An 18,003-nucleotide genomic window follows, 5' to 3' on the forward strand; every position below is an offset into this window, starting at 1 on the left:
CCACCCCGCACCGCTTAATAGCGTTAATAGCGATTTGGGCACAACCTCAAATTCTTCGTGTTAGCAGGAATTCATCCTCAATTCCGTTAATGCGCATTTTTTCCTGCAGCCCTACAGGTCTTGCAGCTACACTCAGTCAAATGCCCATTAAAGAGAGATCAGTCTTTCTGGCAAAGCTCAGGGCCTCATGATATGAGTTAATGGTCTCATTATGAACCTCTCAAAAGGAATCTATATATTGATGGGGGGGGAGGGGTGGGGTAAGCTGGGGAGGGCGGGAGGACGCAAGCTGCATTGTCTACACAAGCCGATCAATCCTGCTTTCCATGAGGGAGGGTTTTTTTTGTTTCCTGGAGGAGGAATCTGGGGCCTGTAACACGAGCGAAAGAAAGGGCAGAGGGTCCGACCAGAGATGGAGGGGAAACGGGATCAAGCCACCCTTTAGCTTGGTTGCACTCTGCCAGCCTGCGATGGATGTTTGAGAAGGGCGAATATGATACTCTGATGGTGTGCCACATTCATACACACGCACGCACACAACCAATGCATGTGCGCGCACACACTGATGTACGTGCACGAGCACACGCGCGTGCACCTGGACCCACACACACACACAAATGCATGTGCACACAGCCACAACAACAAATGCATGTGTGCACACACACACACACAGATGCACGCGCGCACACACAGATGTATGTGCACGCACACACACACGCACATAAGTGCCCAAATGCATCTGGCACACACAAGCATGCACGCACGCATGCACACACACGCACGCACAGAGGGGATACGAACACATACACAATGGCAATTTAAAATAAAAAACAAATATGCACACACACGAAAACATTCACACACATACAAAGACACAGACACGTACACACACACATACAAAGACACAGACACGCACATACACACACACATACGGGCAGGCGTGACACGAGGGGGGAACGTGGGATGGGGACTGTCCCGGGCTCATGAAAAAAAAGTAAATAAAATTTATTTATTTTATTCACACCTCATTTTACGAGTACACGAAGCGACACAAATCCATATCTGGTGAACGCGAGCGAGCTCACGATAAGCAGCGGGAAAGTTTGACACCAACAGAAAGTAACGAATGCTCGCCTGACGCGCAACGCTAAGGGATGGTGCCAGAGTCAGGAAAGGAATGGAGTGACCTCCAGCCACCAATGAAGCACTGGACGACCCAAATGTTGTACCGGGGCCGCAACTATTCTCATGACGGGCCTACACACATATGCCCCCCTCCCCCGACCCACACACATGCCCCTCCCGACCCACACACATGCCCCCCCTCCCGACCCGCACACACGGACGAATGCTAGGAAGCGTTTGTGTGTGTGTGGTCGGCGACTATTATCTCATCCCATCCTTGTCCTCCCTTAGTCGACTCAGCCCTAAATGAGTACCTGGTACTTTGCGGAGATATCAGTGCTCAGGGGACGAAAGGCACAACAAACCGTGCCGGCCTTCGTAGGTGCTCGCTAACAGCACTTGCCCCAACAGTCTGTTAAGGCTAGATGGGGGATCTTTGTCTTTGTCTTTTTTGCAAGTGCATGTGAACATGGCGTCCGCCTGCGCATTGTTGGCGAAGCATGCATGGATTTATGATCCATTATCGCGGCCCTGACAGCATGCGTCTGAGCACACTGGGGATTCAACTCAGCACTCCTGCCTTATATGCCAATGACATCAATGTCTCACGGTAGGGCAGCTCTTTAAGTGATCCTGCTGAAAGCAAACGTTGCCACTTCGCAACGCGCCCGACGTTGTGATAGCGCACAAGCCATCAGAGACGACATTTACGGGACGGAAAACCTTCACACTCCGTACACACGCTATCATTTCCCCCCCCTCCTCCCCTCCGATTATTAGCGAATTCAAGCATCCTAGTTAAAAACTGTATGGTATTTATTGTTTTAGCGTTGTACCTAACATAAATAGATTCACGGAACCTTTAAGCGTAAAAAATAGGGGGATACCCCCTCTCCCCCTATTTGTATGACCTTATTTGTTTGTTTTACAATAATTCTTTTTAAAAATACAATGAGGAGCCATCGCTTTAAACGTTGTCGACAATATTTAGATTTGAGGCAGGCAGTGCTCATCTCATAATTTACAGCCCTGAGCCAGTGGTGGAAGTTCCACGTTCCTATGGCGAGTCTATTATCACGACAAAAACCATAGTTCACTTCCCCAAGGGCAAGGTGCTTTACGAAACACAATGTATCGTGTGCACGTTGACATTTACATGATGGTATTCACGCGTAAGCATTGCTAGTAGCCGGTACTGAGCGGGCTTTGCTCGCTTTCTTTTTGGCTTTAGTGTCACGTGAGACAAATGACTTGATTGACTGACCATGGAGATGACATATTTGTAAGTGTTTGGCGCGAGACTTCTATAAGTGGAGAAATGTGGGCTGACCATGTCCTTATTAATGAAAGCAATCGATTTTCAGGGCGCAATTTTTGGCGGCCCATATAACGACAACAACAAAAATCGGCGTTTGAAATGTGTTGTTTATAATAATAGACTTGACTTTAATAGTGTGTCAGATATCAGCCTTCTAGCCCTTCTAGAACATCAATATAATTTACATGTCAGTCACTATTGTATTGGTCTGTTGTCGTTCCCCACACCTCCAGTTCGAACGGTTGGCTACGTACGGTGCGAATGAAGTTCCACATACATACATATTGTGTCTATATTAGATGTACATAGATGCAAAACACGACTAAAAGAAATTATAATAACACTATTACAACATGCTGTTGTCTCGTACTCTCCAGTAAAGTCAGGTCTCCTTCGCTCAAAGTACGGGTGCACGGATATCATGTCTCCAATGCACAGTGTTATGTGCGCGAACGCTTATCGTTTTGGAGCCATGATCATTCGACTGCCAGATGAAGGTTTCCCACATGCCGTCGCCATGGCAAAGAAGTGCGCATTCGATCGCATAGAGCATCCACCGACGCGACACTGCGGTGGACAAATCGAGTCACACCGATGATGATGACACTTTAACACGCAGTAGGCTTTCGCGACCAATATCATCCACAATAGAGGCTTTTTTTGGGGGGTTATGAATCGCGTAAATATATAAATGTGTTGTCGTTAAACCCACCACCACCCGACACAGCCAACTACTAAGGGTTGTCACGTGAACAGAACGTGACAACTCGTCACTAGTACAGCACGCCGGCGTGTTATGGCTTGGCTCTCCAACACACCGGCGTGCTGGACTAGTGGCGACCCTTACTGGTTGGCTGTGTCGGGTGGTGGCGGGTTTAACGACGACACATTTATATATCTACGCGATTCATAACCCCCAAAAAAAACCTCTATTGTGGATGATGACACTGTTGGTGGCTTCCACGTTTCATAGGGCTGAGATTGGGGGTGGTGTTTTTTTTTACTCTCCCCGCCTCTACACCCCCCTCGCCACCCCCCTCCCCCCCCCCTCAACTTCCTTTGCTTTCTTTTATAAACGTCAGTCCGGAGGCAAAGCTCGCAAGACACCAATTCGTCACAATAAACAGTCCAACGGGCCCAGGAACACAAACTAATGAACCCCGAAATTAAATTTGCGGCACAGACTCGTCTCAATATCCGTTACATTATCCCACGGCCTAATAAAATAAGAACATGACAAGCGGGCGGGAGAGGTCAAGCTCAGTCAAGCTTTACAAAATTACAGCGCGGCTTCGGGATGCAGCGGCGCTCCGACGATTTTGTCTCCTCATTACTGTGTAGCCTTTTGTAATTTGCGCATCTACGAGACATCGGACGTGTCACCGGAGAGCCGCATTCGCTCAGAGCTCTTGTCAGCAAGAAGTGGGCATCTAGGGGAATTTGTGAGAAAAAAAAAACACGAAACCCAGGCGCGCCTAGCAAATTGCTCTGAGCAACGCGTTACAAAAGGATGTAGCGCAAACGAGGTTACCGCGATGTAAATTACTCCACGAGTCACCTTCCGTGAATGTAATGAACATCATTTCAGGGTCCTCATAGAAACCTGCCAAAGGATTATAATTAAGCCTTTATGCCCAAGATATTTAACACAGCATTATTGTAATCTCGTGGACAAATTCATAAAATAAAAACACGCATTAACATAATCTTTTTTTTCCAACAGACACTTTCGTAATTGTTCCGGTTTTTCTGCTCGTATCTGGCTACATGTTCCACGTGCCAACAGAGAACAGAAACTGCACAGTTGACGATTGCAGCGTCAAACCGTGGTCGGTACGGCAAATGCGGGACAGAGGCAGCATAGCCATGAGAAGTGAATGACTTTTTGCATTAGCGCAGCGTGCGGACAGCGAGCCACTACCGGTGTCAATCTGTGCTGCTACGCCGCAAAAAAAAAACAAGCCACACCTGTCACACAGCAGCTTAATAAGAGGAACCAAATGTAACCGGAAAAAAAAAACACACGCGCAATTTCACATATACACACACACACACGCGCGTGCGGGAACGCACTGTACGTCTCCATGCACTAACACAGAGCAACGAGCAGCGACAACACGGAGCACAGGGTCAGGTCATTCCTCCACTTACCTCCGGAAACCTGAGAGAGGAAGGCAGTCCGCCTGGCGGGGCGAGGCAGCGTGCCTGGGGCACGAGCGAATCGATAAATCAGCGAACGCAGCGCGGGCTCAGCGAGCGAGCGCGCGCGGGGAGCGAGCGAGCGCGGGGAGCGAGCGCGCGGGGTGACACCGCAGGAGGTTCCAGCCCGTCGGGGGCTCGCGAGAGATTAGCCAAGTCGCCGGCACCGCGTCGATCCGTGCGAGCAGAGCGAGAGATCTCCCACGCGCGCCCGAGTAGCCACTAGCGTCGTTCAGCCCGGAGGGATAAGATAGATACGGGCAAAATTTAACAACAACAACAGCAAACTAACAAAAAAGCCCAAACAAAAAAAGAACAAATCCAAAAGCACCTTCGCGGGTTTAATTAATCGCGCTGTCCTAACGCTCGCTTGCCCGCAGCCGAAAGATCGTAGTCGGTCGTCACGTACGAGTCCGGAGTTCTCGGCTGTTGGGGAAACTTCTCGCGGGCTTTTCCTGGCGACGTCCTCGCGGGCTGAGGTCTGTCCCGCTTGATTTTTGGCCACGGAATGCCAAAAAGTTGCAGCCACGAGCGCGCGACGGTGGAAATGGGAGCGAGTGTGGGGCCTTGCGGCTCGCCTGCCGAAACACAAACCCCCTAAAACTGCCTGGGAAATGAGATCCTGACTCCAGAGATTTCAAATTTGCTGTTCATGTTCATAATTAATTCAGGAACATTGATAATTTCATTACATTTCTTTCTTTCAGGCCTTATCAATAAATGATGGCCCAGCCTCGGCTCTGACTATCTCTCGCCCGACATGAAAGGGCTTAGGTGGCAATCTTTCGAGGTTGATCTTAGAGAAGGGGGGGGGGGAAGGATAGTGTCAGAAAACTAATCTCATCTCGGGGAAGTTTTTAGCAGCCCGAGCAAGATTCAGCCTTGTAAAGAAAAAAGCACTTTGCAGAAATCCGATCTTGGGTTGTGGTTTGGGATTCACTACAGAAGAGCAGCAACAGCCGCTTAAAAGGTTGTCGAGAAGGGGGGGGGGGGGGGTGGAGATACATGCGCGTTAACCCTTCGTGTCTGATCATGCATGCAGATGCAACCAAAGCAACGGATACGTGGGTTTTGGTTGTGCATGTGATTTGCCAGGATGTGTTCCTCAAATAACATCATCACTGAGACGCAGTATAAATGCACGGTGTCCGTAGAGGTCTAATCGATGATTAATGAATCATAATAGTTGAACAAATTTGAGCCGAGTCGATAAAACCACACACGCACACGCACACACGTGGTAGGCTGAAGATTATATACTACGAGTCTCAGCTCTCCAGTCTTACACGTGTCCACCGTGGTGCCGGTGACGCACATCGCACGGAGGTTTGAGAGAAAGTCCCAGATGTTCGAAAGCACCTCGGCGGCGAGCGTGTCCAACACTTCTGTGCTGTTTTGCGCTGTTGAAGATCACTCAAGCTTTTTTTTTCATAACAGACGTTTTTTTTTTCGTTGGCAAACACTTCATCTGTCACACAACCCCGAACCATTCAACCATGCAGTTCAAATTTCGATCTAATTATACTTTTGTATAAACGGATTGTATCATCATGGATACCCTATGCAGTGTCTACACCGCATACGGGAGCATAAGTAGCATTAACATACCACAGATAACATTCTTAATCTCTAAAAAACCGTGCCTCGTAAATTTAACTTGTTCACCCTCGGCACGCTGTTCCTTTAAAGCCTGCGCCGTTGCTAATTCACTCCAATCCAGTGTTGGGTCTATTAAATACCTCCCCGAGCCCAATCCATTCTGCGTGTGACCTTTGATTACAGTTAAACGCTCACAACGAAGTCGAATTAATGAGAAAGGGACGAGAGAAATGTGGTCAGGATTTTTTCTACGAATTTATCCCAAAGGGCACCGCTGGAGCCGATGTAATTGCGTACCACTCGCCGCTTTCTTAGGTACAACCCAGAGTGGGCACGTCTTTAATTACGCATTTCAGCTGACACCTGTTGCTCTACGTTTGCAACTCTGGGCAGAGGAGTTGCTTTATTGTCAAAGCCGTGGTAGCTTGGGGGGCAATTGCCTCTTGTTATCCGCGTTTCTCTTGCAGCAAGGCCGGACGGATTCGACAGCAGTGTGACACAACAGCGTTCTCCCAAACAACATTCCGGCGCCGCAAACTTCAACTTTTTCTTATCCCTTATTCATTGGCAATGGACATTAATTTTGTAACGTGTCTTGGATGAGCAGCGCCATTTCTCCGGTCAGTGGATCGACATCAAAGCCAATTAACACAATTTCGATGTAAAGCTTTCGTGACTGCAGGGATTCATCTTCTTGGTTCTTTCGGTAAAGTCACGTAGAAGAGGACGGCTGCTTGCGTTGTGGCCGAAACGTCGTGAAAATTATCTTATTTTATTATGTTTTATTTTTATTATTTTATTATTTTCCTTTTACGTGACTTTACCGAAAGAACCAAGAAGACCAATTAACACTTTTTTTTCGCCCTCGCGGACCACTTGCCGAGCAGGCATCGGACACGATACGCGGAGTCTACGTACAACGTAGCGCGCTTGCGTTACTCGCGAAACTTCACGTGCCACCCTATGCCTGGCGTGCAAGTGAATGGAGCAGTGGGTGAGATTGAGAGGGCGAAAGGATCAGATGTAATGCGCAGAAGAAACCCCCCCCCCCCCACACAACTTCTCTGGGTCAGCTCACCCGCGAGGTGGTTGACGAGCACAACACCTGAGATGACAGCGCAACACTCACTAGCGTGGCTGGATGTGGTGTGAAATTTGACTTAAAACTTTCGTGACTGCAGGAATTCATATTCTTGGTTCTTTCGGTTAAGTCACGTAGATAATTTTTTTTTATAAAAAATCTACGTAAAATATAAAAAAATGTTTTATTACTTTTATTTTATTTTCTATTTACGTGACTTTACCGAAAGAACCAATAATGTGGATGTGGTGTGTGTGTATGCTGAAATTCTTTCGCACCGTACATAATCAAACCGTGCTAAGTGGAGGTGCGGGGTGAAGGAGGCACTCATCATTTTTGGTGCAAAGGTACTTACCAATTTTTTAAAAACTTATTTTTTTACTTTTACATCACCTTTGTCAATCCGCTGTTGGACGAAGTTGACGTATTTTTTTTTTTTACCATTTTTCAAAACATGTTTCTCTTTAAACGGCCAATACTTGTGGCATGTGCGCTGAGTGTTCACAGCAGCCGATTGTAATGTGCAGGTGTAAAAGTCACATGTAGCTTCTCTCGACCTAACACCTGTCCGCCAAACCCTAAATGCATTCGTGCAACCAAATATCAAGGCCCTACGTGTTTTTTATCTTTGCTCGACGAGTGGGATGAGGTATTAGGAGGTCCGTGTACATATATATGAAGACTGCATTCAGTCCTTACATTTTACAGATTACATTTATTTCCATGAGTTGTACTTTTTTGTTTTTAATAACACACAGCGCCAGTGGCCCGATCTACTCCTTTTGTTCAAACCTCGCAACAGCTGCGGCTGAGGTAAGGCGACGGGTAATTGCTGGGTGTGGTTGACACAAAGACAAAGATCCCCCGTATAGCTTTAACAGACTGTTGGGGCAAGTGCTGTTAGCGAGCACCTATGAAGGCCGGCACGGCACACTAAGGGGTGGGTGGCCAGCAACCACGCCCGGCCGCCTTTGTCTCCCAAGTGACGATGTTTACACACCACACCAGGTACTCATTTGAGGCTGAGTCGACCTAGGGGAGGCCCAGGACCGGTTCAGATAATCGTCACTGGTGATGGCCGTGAGCGGGAATCGAACTCGGGTCGCCGGGTTCGTAGCGCAGCGGTACGCAAACCGCTACACACACACAGACTGACACACACACTGACACACACACTGACACACACACACTGACACACACTGACACACACACACTGACACATCGAGGAGGAGGAGTGAGTGTGAGGCACCCACCACCTGCGCAATGAGGAGTCTGTAGGATGCACCAGGGCAAGTAGATTTATCATCTCTCTTGCTTGGAGTTCGAGTTTTTACTTGTTATCTGTTAGTTTTCCCAAAGTTAGCCGTGTTCTCTCATCAAACATTGACGAAATACCCCATATGCTGGACTCTTTTTTAATGTTTTCCCTCCTCAAGCGGGGAAGTACTGCAAGTCCAGGCTGAGTGGACGGAGTGGACGGAGTAAGCCCCTATTCCATCCGCCTGTCCCACAAAAAAAACATCTATTTCATGTAAGGTACCACAATGTGGTCTGTATCAGATATTAAACGGATGAGAACAGACACTGCACCTGATCTTAGCCAAAAAGGGTGAAAAGCGATCAATTCCTGGACCCTTGAAGATGAGTCTCGTGCCTATTGTATTGCTGAGTAGTACAAAGGTAAAGGTGCAGCCCTGCGCATTGAATTTTCACGTTACCGTTGGCGGAATGGCCTCCACCAGAAGACGCTCTGGACAGCCCCACCAGATAGACTTTGGCCTACTCTTCCAAACTGGGCAGATGTCTTGGAAGATGTCGGAGTAACGACGCTTTACCCCACTGCACGTGACCTGCCAATCGACTGTGGTGAACCCTATGAGACATCTCCTTTACCAGTGGCAAAATATAGTAGCAGGTTTTACCCTTTACACTGGTACAAAAACTGACACCTTTATACAAGGCATCATGTTTGCAATAACCACAACACAAGCAGTCAAAATGCAAACAAAAAGAAAAAAACTCTGATAATGATGTGCACGGTCCTTGAAGTTGATTGGTCCACACCCGAGACAGCTTTTCTTAGAGCCTAGTCTCCATTGGTGTTGGACCAGAGGACGCCATCAGCTTTTCTTAGAGCCTAGTCTCCATTGGTGTTGGACCAGATGGCGTCATCCATTGGTGTTGGACCAGATGACGCCATCTGGTCCAACACCAATGGAGACTAGGCTCTAAGAAAAGCTGTGTCGGGTGTGGACCAATCAACTTCAAGGACACTGCATATCATTATCAGAGTTGTTTTCTTTCCGTTTGCATTTTAACTGCTTGTGTTGTGGTTATTGCAAACATGATGCCTTGTATAAAGGTGTCAGTTTTTGTATCAGTTTAAAGGGTAAAAACCTGCTACTATGTGGTGAACCCGTTTATACCGCTGGGAGGACAGAGGCAGGGGCGGATTTGAGAAACTTGCCCCATTGTGTTAAGTGCCACACCGGGAGACTGATGTGTGGATTGCAGGTCCAACGCGCTAACCGCTACGCCACGCCAGCTTCCTTTGCTGACTAGAGAATTATGTAAGGGCGTTGCAGAGCACATCGTCGCCCACAACTTTATTGGTCTACACGTGCGCATTGGCGGGGATGCAATTACTGCACTGGAACCCAGGCTACGATAACGTTTTCTTCCGGCTTGTGAACGCGTTGCGGATCTAAGCGTTGATGTTATAAATGAAAAAAAACGTGCCGAGTGCTATTTATTTTGATGGGAATAAAAAAAAACAAGTACCCATAATTGTGGCCCAATGTTACCAAACGAGCGATCGCCTCTTTTGCTAATGAGCCTAACCCATGAAAAGCAGGACCTCCAGTTTGTGTGAAATACATTTTTTTCTAATCGAACATTTTTGCTCTACAATTCTACATGGCAGTTGCGGTGGTAGGCTCAAGCAAACCAAGGCAAAGCGTAGGACCCTAAATGGCTCAAGGGCCCCAGATTCAGTAAACAAAAACAATGGGCGCATCACATATCAGCTCAAATGCAAATCCTAATGAACATAGCAAGCAAACTAAAATAAATATCCCATTAAGTTTTCACATCTCTTTCTCGATCTGCTTATTTCTTCTCTCATCTCACAACACCCCTGCTTTGAGCGCACATTTATCTTCTTTCGCTACAATGGTATCTCTTGTCTGTATCTCTTCCGTCATCTCACAAGCATATTTATCAAATATAAGGGGGAGGGGGGGACCCTCAAAACATTTCTGCATAGGGCTCCCAGTGGACAAACAACACTCGTACGGCTAGAGGGCATTTCCTTAACATAATAATCCAGTTGAAGTTCAAATGTATTTGCTTAAAGCAAGCGAGAACCCAAGAAGGGGCCAGGACATTCTCATTTGTAAAATGTGACCTGGGTCACACCGAGTTGGCAAAACGCAATAAAACAAAAATAATTCGAGCAAATGAAGCAAACACAAAATTGGAGGTGGAAATCGTGGCAATGAGAGACAGAGAAACAAATAGTCGCAACATTTTCGTGTCATCTTTACGGGTAGGGGGAGGGAGAAGGTAAAAACCACGATACGCCAACGCGAAAAAAAATCCCCGACTGGAAGAAGTTTCTCGTATGCGGCCGCAACGACGCAAAGCGAAACACGACACGGCGGGGACAACCGAAACGGCGGGCATGAAAATTGAATGAGTTTGCCAAACGAAACTCAGTGTGGCCCTTGATGAATTATTCAACGTTCATTTTAATTGCATAACCAGCTAAAGATACAGTCCCGAAAAACCCTCCCTCCCTCCACCCCCACCCCTGCCTCTCCCTTAATATTCTGTTAATTGCTTAATTAAAACAGAGCTTGTATTGATAGATATTTGGTGGGCGAGCGATGAGTGTGGATTTTTTTCTTCCTTTTCTTCCGGTTATTTTATTTCTTTTCGAAAACGAGGGATTAGGGAAGTAATTAATGCGGCGAAGGAGCTGCGGGCGCCTTCAGAGATGGGGCTCCTCCAAAGGCTGGCAGCGTGGCAGTGTTTGTACTCCGCCAAGCCTACCTGGGATACAAGCAGGAACAAGACAGGCGCGGCAAATTAAAGCGACTAAAGATTTATTTACCTTTCATCTGGGCATATTTGTCAAAGGATTAGAAGAAGAAAAAATCAATTACAGATTTGTTTTGTTGTTGTTGCTATAGTACTGGCCTTAAATTACCCACAAGGTCGCGTTTATAGTATTTGGTTGCTAATACATTTCCACGTAATAAGCTACTTTGTTGAGCGATCATCCTTGGCCAGGTCGCTTCTGAAAAAAAAGAGCTACAGTATATGGCTCAGTGGACCTTACTTGGTAAAATACAAATATATATTTTTTAGTTTAGTTTATTATGGGTTTTTTCAATTATTATTCGGGGAGGGGAGATGCAGATTATTAAATAAGCCCTGTGTCACTCCACTGCTAGATGAATAGCCCTATGTACATCTACATTCAATGTTGTCAAGCCACAGCTGGATGAACACCTTCCCCACAATGTCAGTCATGAGTGCTATGAGACCATACTTCACCCCGTTGGTTGGTGCAGGTTGGTAAAGGTGGGAGGGGAGGGGGGGAATACAGACCATAAATGGATTTTGCTGAATGTCCTATCGTGTTAAATAAAGAATCGATTATTGAGTGGAATCGCGACTGAATTTCAAGCATTCATGGAATTGCTGGGGGTATGCTAGGGTCGGTGAATTGTGATATCTTACCTAGTCACGCCACTGATTTGCATTGCAGGTTGATACTATTTTAATTTATTTACACAGAAAAACCTCATTGGGTATCAAGGTTTTAATTCATAAGTGTCCTCGTTCATTGGGATGTTTGGCCAGATCCACAAATGAGTGTTTGGCTTTGTGTGGGATAACCCACACGTACGTGTATATGTTGAACTTCTTTCGCACCGTACGTAGCCAATCGTGCTAATCATGCGTCGAACAGTGCTTGAATAATTCTCCACCACCCTACTGTGATTTTCTGAAGTGTCAGCATTAACGGCCCATTATTCGATTTAAGCATCGATTCATTATTTTTGTAATGGTAGCGCTTCCATTTGCTGCAGTAGTGACTTCAATATACTACGTAGAAAATACATATGAAGCATAATTTATTTTTATGCACGTATCGTCAGTTTAATCATTTATGCGACTCAATGAATCGATTAAATCATTCCACCCTTCGGTGTCTAAAGGTTTTTGTTTCATTGTTTGTCAATGAAGATAATTTTTTTAAAAATTTGAGCCTTGATTGCCAGAACACGAGGGCATCCCGTGAATGATGTGACAAAGCTACGTCTTTATTTGCAGAGTGCTGCATCAGATGGCCTTTTTAAATGCCCCTCCATAAGCCCATGTTCATCATAAAACAAGTGGTTTCCATTGATCATACACATATAAACACGCTCAATAAAAAAAACAAAAAAAGCCTCCTTATAAACAAATCGAGCAGCAAAAACTCGTCTGCAGAGATATTCAATAAAACACGTAGGGCCACTCATAAACAAGTTGTCTGCAGTTTAATGTTGTTATCCTGCGTAAAGATTTTATAATAAATCATGAATAAATATTATCCCATTTCAACCGAGAAATTTTCACTGCCAAATAAATTGAAGGGGACAACATCTGCCAAGCTTCTGGTGGAATGTGCAATGCGTGGTGCTCTTGTGGCTCAGGGATCAGAGCATGCGACACTGAGAACTTGGGTTCGAATCTGGGGTTGAATGTGGCTTTTCCGCTGCTGTGATTAAAGTCCGTTTAAACTGCGTTTTATCAGAAAATGTATGGGCTTGGCCCTACCACCAAAGGCTGTACAAACACAAGTCACATTTTATTTGTTTGTTTTAATGCTTCATTTGGCATAAAAAACAGCTGTGAGAATTATAAATATTGCCTTAGCCTGCCATGCGATGAACATAATTTAAACTGTAAATGGCGAGTAAACGCCATCATACCATAAAAATAGCGCAGTCCGTTTCAAATAACACATGCAAAAAGGACTGATGTAGATTCTGCAAAAACCATCAAAAGTTCGTGAAGAACTGCATTAAGGCCCTCTGGTCTTAAGTCACAAACAAAATACATTTGAGAAGTTGGTCACATTTGCTCAAATGTATTTTGATGGTGACCGAAGACAAGATGACTACAGTGCACATCTTCAGGAACTGCTGATGTTTTAATTTTTGCATAATGCACAAAGGCTGGGCGGTTTTGTACACATTTCTGTGCGGTGATGAATATTTCCCCGATTGCAGGGCATTTGGGAAAGCACAGCCATAAATTATGACTTGCTCCACGCTTGGATTTGCATAAACCCATTGAGGATTATGAATTGATTCCATTACTGGACCACGGTGTTGAGAGTGGGCACTTACCAATAACATCTAGTACAGCAGCAGTATTTGGCTAGCAGGCCTGACCCAACTGATGAGCCACAGAAGAATGAAAACGGCTCCAGAGCTTGCGTATCTATACATTTACTGCTGGGTAACATATGCCTGGAAGGCCCAACAGGCTGGCAGACAAAACAAAAATGTGTTTAGAATTTTTCATGGAAGTTATGATGGTGTTTCATTCTTCACCTGAAGACGGCTGCTTGCGTTGTGGCCGAAACGTCGTGATAATTATTTTATTATGTTTTATTTTTATTATTTTATTACTTCCCTTCTACGTGACTTTACCGAAAGAACCAAGAAGATGAATCCCTGCAGTCACGAAAGCTTTAAATCGAAACTGAAGGTGACTAACCAATTGTGTGAGCCAGAATGGTCCACCACGACACTCTGGGAGCGTTGACATGGCTGTATGTTGAACTTCTTTCACACCGTACGAAGCCAACAATGTCAATCGGAGGTGTCGGGGAAGAACAACAAACTAAAACAAAATGACCCTATTAACAGCAACGTTTTAATTGCAAGGATCCGATTCCGAAACACCCCTCTGACTGCTAGGAACATTCCGCTCGTAAGAGCCAGAGCATCTGCACCCACACAAGAGCTCGTGTAGGGCGTGCAGGTGGAAGCATTGATTATGGAACGATCCACCCGACGTTTAGGAAGTGTACGAGCACCGCTGTGCTCCCTTGGTCAGCACTGCCACGTGCCTCCGAATGCTGAATCACTTAAAAGCTCACTTCCAGCTATTGAGTGTCTATCTTGTCGGAAAGTATCAACCTCAGCCTCGGTCCGGGGCCTCCGTGGCAGCGTGCATCACCCGTGACGTGAAAGCGACGTTAAAGCGGCTGTCTTGAACCGCCTCCCCCGATGGGGCGGCCGCAGATACATTTAATTGACTCTGAAGCCCGAAACACCGCGGCACGGCCGCAAAGCGCGCAGCGGCCACGATTCTCCTCTCTCTCTCTCTGTCTGTCTCAACCCCCTCTCTCGGCTCAGCCACTTGCTCACGTTCCAGGGCCCTGGATGAAAGGGATGAAGAATGGGCGGTCGGGAGCAGTCGAAACAGCCCAGCAGTGGTGGGGCAGGAGGGGGCTGAGCCCACCCCACCCTCCCCTGATAAATCCGTACAGTCAAGTCATAAAACGTTAGGGCAAACATAAGTACATTAAGCGATAGGCGTAGCAGCCTTTCTTGATACACGGGGTGAGAGCTAGAGCAGAATAGACAATTGTGTACGGTGGAAATGCCATCGCCAACGTCATCTCGCGTTGGCGATGAACGAATATACCGACAGCATGTGCTGCGGGTGCATCCTGACAATAATCGCATGCTCGGTGAGGGCGAGATACATCGGGGTAGGTTTCATGAGATGAATTTGACGGGCCTACAAAAAAAACAAGAAGGGCCACCGTGGCCGAGGAGTGCAGCCACGCGGGTCAGCTCCTGTCAAGCTTGGTGGCTTGACGACGGAGGCTTCGAGCGCGCTCCAAAGGCGACGTGCTGGCCACGTGGCGCGCACACGCGCAATGGTTACGATGGGAGTCACGTGCCCTCTCGGACACATTTTTTACGCGTGCCGTTAAATCAACCCCAGCGGACTGCCGGAGCGGGGTAAGCGACAGTGAAGGCGGCGGCGATGAAAGTAGCACGCGGAGCCGAGCGCAGGAAACGTTCGAGGCTTTTTTTCGTCGCAACATCGACCACCGCCGCTTGGAGGCATTCCATCTGCATGCCTCTGCGAGCGTGCGAGAGAGAGAGAGAGGAAGGCGCGGGCAAAAGCCACCGCGAGATGCCCCGTCAGAAAAATATATTTTAAAGTGGCAAAAAGGAGGGAAAAGAAGAGGGTGAAAAAAAAATGACACGGAAGAGGAAAGAGAAAAATACAAAATGGAACATGCTCTTCTCTCTTCCCTCTGAAGCGTCCACTTTGAAGTGCTGCTCTGGGTGAAAGAGAACAAATAGGGGCATTTTTTTTTATTTTACAAAAAAGAGAAAGTAAAAAATATAGCCAAACAAAACAAAAAAAAATCTATGCGGGGTGGATGCCAGTCAAAGACCTCCCCCTTTCTGCGGGGGGGGGGGGAGTGTTTATCACTTGAAAGCCGCGAGTTGCGGCCAGTGAAACATCAACGCACGGTGGGTTCAGCCGAGCCAAAGGCCCCCACCTCACACACTGCCGTGGCAGGAGGTTCTGCTTCATGCGCGACTCCAAAATCATCGTCGCGAGACGAGCCTCATAGCCCAACTACTGACGGGATATCGTGAAGCTAAGCAGGTTTACGGCCTGGACACCGAGTGCTTGCACGTGCGACCAGCATGCACGCCCCGATTGTTGTCATAGGCAAGTTGCGTGGGGGGCTACGTTGTGGGCAGTAGGGGGTGGTGGTGGTGGGGGGGGGGTACAGTGCGACACAATCCAATGTTGTACCGTATGTCTATGCGACCGGCCTTCATCAAACTGCACTGATGAGTGTGGTGAGGTAAGTGAAAAGAACCCCATCATGTGATACAAATAAAATGCTTTACCGATTCTGGAAATAAATACAGGTGTCAAGATATTCTTGGTTATTTTGGTAAAGTCACATAGAAGGGAAATAATAAAATAATATTAATATAAAACAATACAAATTCTCACTACGTTTCCACTGTAACGCAAGCAATCGTCATCATGTGTGAAATCCCTTCTACGTGACTTTACCGAAAGAACCAAGAATATGAATCCCTGCAGTCACGAAAGCTTTAAATCGAGGTGTCAAGATATTCAAACACCAAATAGACACCTATTACAAAGCAGCAAGTCTGCAATAACCCACACATACTTTTGGTAAAACATGCAAACAAATTGTCCTTAAACCTGATTGTCCCCACCATCAGAGACAACCTCCTTTATGGTCTTGTCTCACCCATGCTATGGACGAAAAGCCACCAAAAGGCAAACAGGACAAGGACAATGCAAAAGCCAGATTATTCATAGGCCTGGTTCAGCAGTTATATCCATGTGCCCCTTTTTGTAGGTATGTTGAACTTCTTTCGAACCGTACGTAGCCAACCGTTCTAATCGGAGGTGTTATAGCATCAAGATGATAACGCCCGTATTTATTGCAAGAAAGGATAACGTCTCTTTTTTAAAATCATCTTGATCTTGGCAAAAGGGGGTCCCATAGATATAAGAAAAGCGATTCAGAAGGATGTACATTTTTTTGCCGGCGTTGTATTTAAACGAGAAACACAAGTCCGGAGACAAATGTATTTTTAGCACATAGCGGGCTTAGAAGATGCAACAATATACAATCCTGTTCGGATCAAATTTTGTTCTCATGAATAATCCACACACACAAAAAAAAGCCAACCCAAAAATACTCTCGTTTTCCACGTGCGGATATCCGATACCTCGACACGAGTTCACTCGGGGAACTTGGTATGTAAGTCGTAAATAAATCAACGTGTATATTTACAAATAATCGGCCAACAGCAACAACAATAATACCAACAAGAGATGAAAGGTGACTCGCGACAACTCCAGGGTGTGTAGCTGACGATGAAGAGTTAAGCTCTTCCCACCCCGGCGCTCCGGCAACAACAACAAAAAATGTATCGGCTAAAACGCGCGACCAGCCAGACACCGCGCTCATGACAAATTGATGAACGACGCGTCATCCTCCTCCCGCGGTGCGTTAAAAGTCGAGCGGGGCACCCAGTCGCGTCCGCGTAAGCGCGTCAACAGAAGTACAATTTTGCCGTTGCCATATTTAACTGCAATGTTTTAAATTTCGATTTAAAGCTTTCGTGACTGCAGGGATTCATCTTCTTGGTTCTTTCGGTAAAGTCACGTAGAAGGGAAATAATACAATAATAAAAATAAAACATAATAAAATATGTTTTATTTTAATTATTTTATAATAAAAAAATATTTTATAATAAAAATAATAAAAATAAAAAAAGATGTTTTATGTTTATTATTTTATTATTTCCCTTCTACGTGACTTTACCGAAAGAACCAAGAAGATGCAATGTTTAACTTTCAAATGAGAGCGGGCGAAACACCCCCCCCCCCCCCACACACACACACACCTGTGCGCAGAGACAAACACGGTGAACGCAGCAGAGCGGCTTAAGACGTTTTTACATCACGAGTTGAGCTTCTTCTCGAGTCGTGACAATAGTTGGGTTTTTGTTGTTGCTGGAAGCCCAGGATGAGTTTATACAATCACAATCCGTACATCCGATTAGCACGGTTGGGCTCACGTAGGGTG

The 18,003-nt window shown here is 46.2% G+C and overlaps 1 protein-coding gene and 1 non-coding gene across 19 annotated transcripts in view; both read right to left on the reverse strand.

Moving 5' to 3' along the window:
* The window catches only part of LOC144936193 (uncharacterized), a 109,473-nt gene that overhangs the window by 38,840 nt on the left and 52,630 nt on the right, over positions 1–18,003 (reverse strand). For 11 of the 18 annotated variants that reach the window (XR_013637402.1, XR_013637399.1, XR_013637398.1 and 8 more), the window contains one exon: positions 4,595–4,648. The exons of 6 other annotated variants lie outside the window; for them this stretch is intronic. The gene's annotated coding sequence lies outside the window, so the exon portion shown is untranslated. Of the gene's footprint in view, positions 1–4,594; positions 4,649–11,140; positions 11,376–18,003 lie in introns of those variants that run through there. One more of the 18 variants, XR_013637403.1, reaches the window with a different exon arrangement.
* Positions 8,745–8,943, reverse strand: LOC144936327 (U2 spliceosomal RNA). Its single transcript, XR_013637417.1, has one exon. It is a non-coding gene; the product is annotated as a U2 spliceosomal RNA (small nuclear RNA).

This window comes from Lampetra fluviatilis, chromosome 15, assembly GCF_964198595.1.
Source record: "Lampetra fluviatilis chromosome 15, kcLamFluv1.1, whole genome shotgun sequence".
In the NCBI taxonomy this organism is placed as follows: domain Eukaryota; kingdom Metazoa; phylum Chordata; class Hyperoartia; order Petromyzontiformes; family Petromyzontidae; genus Lampetra; species Lampetra fluviatilis.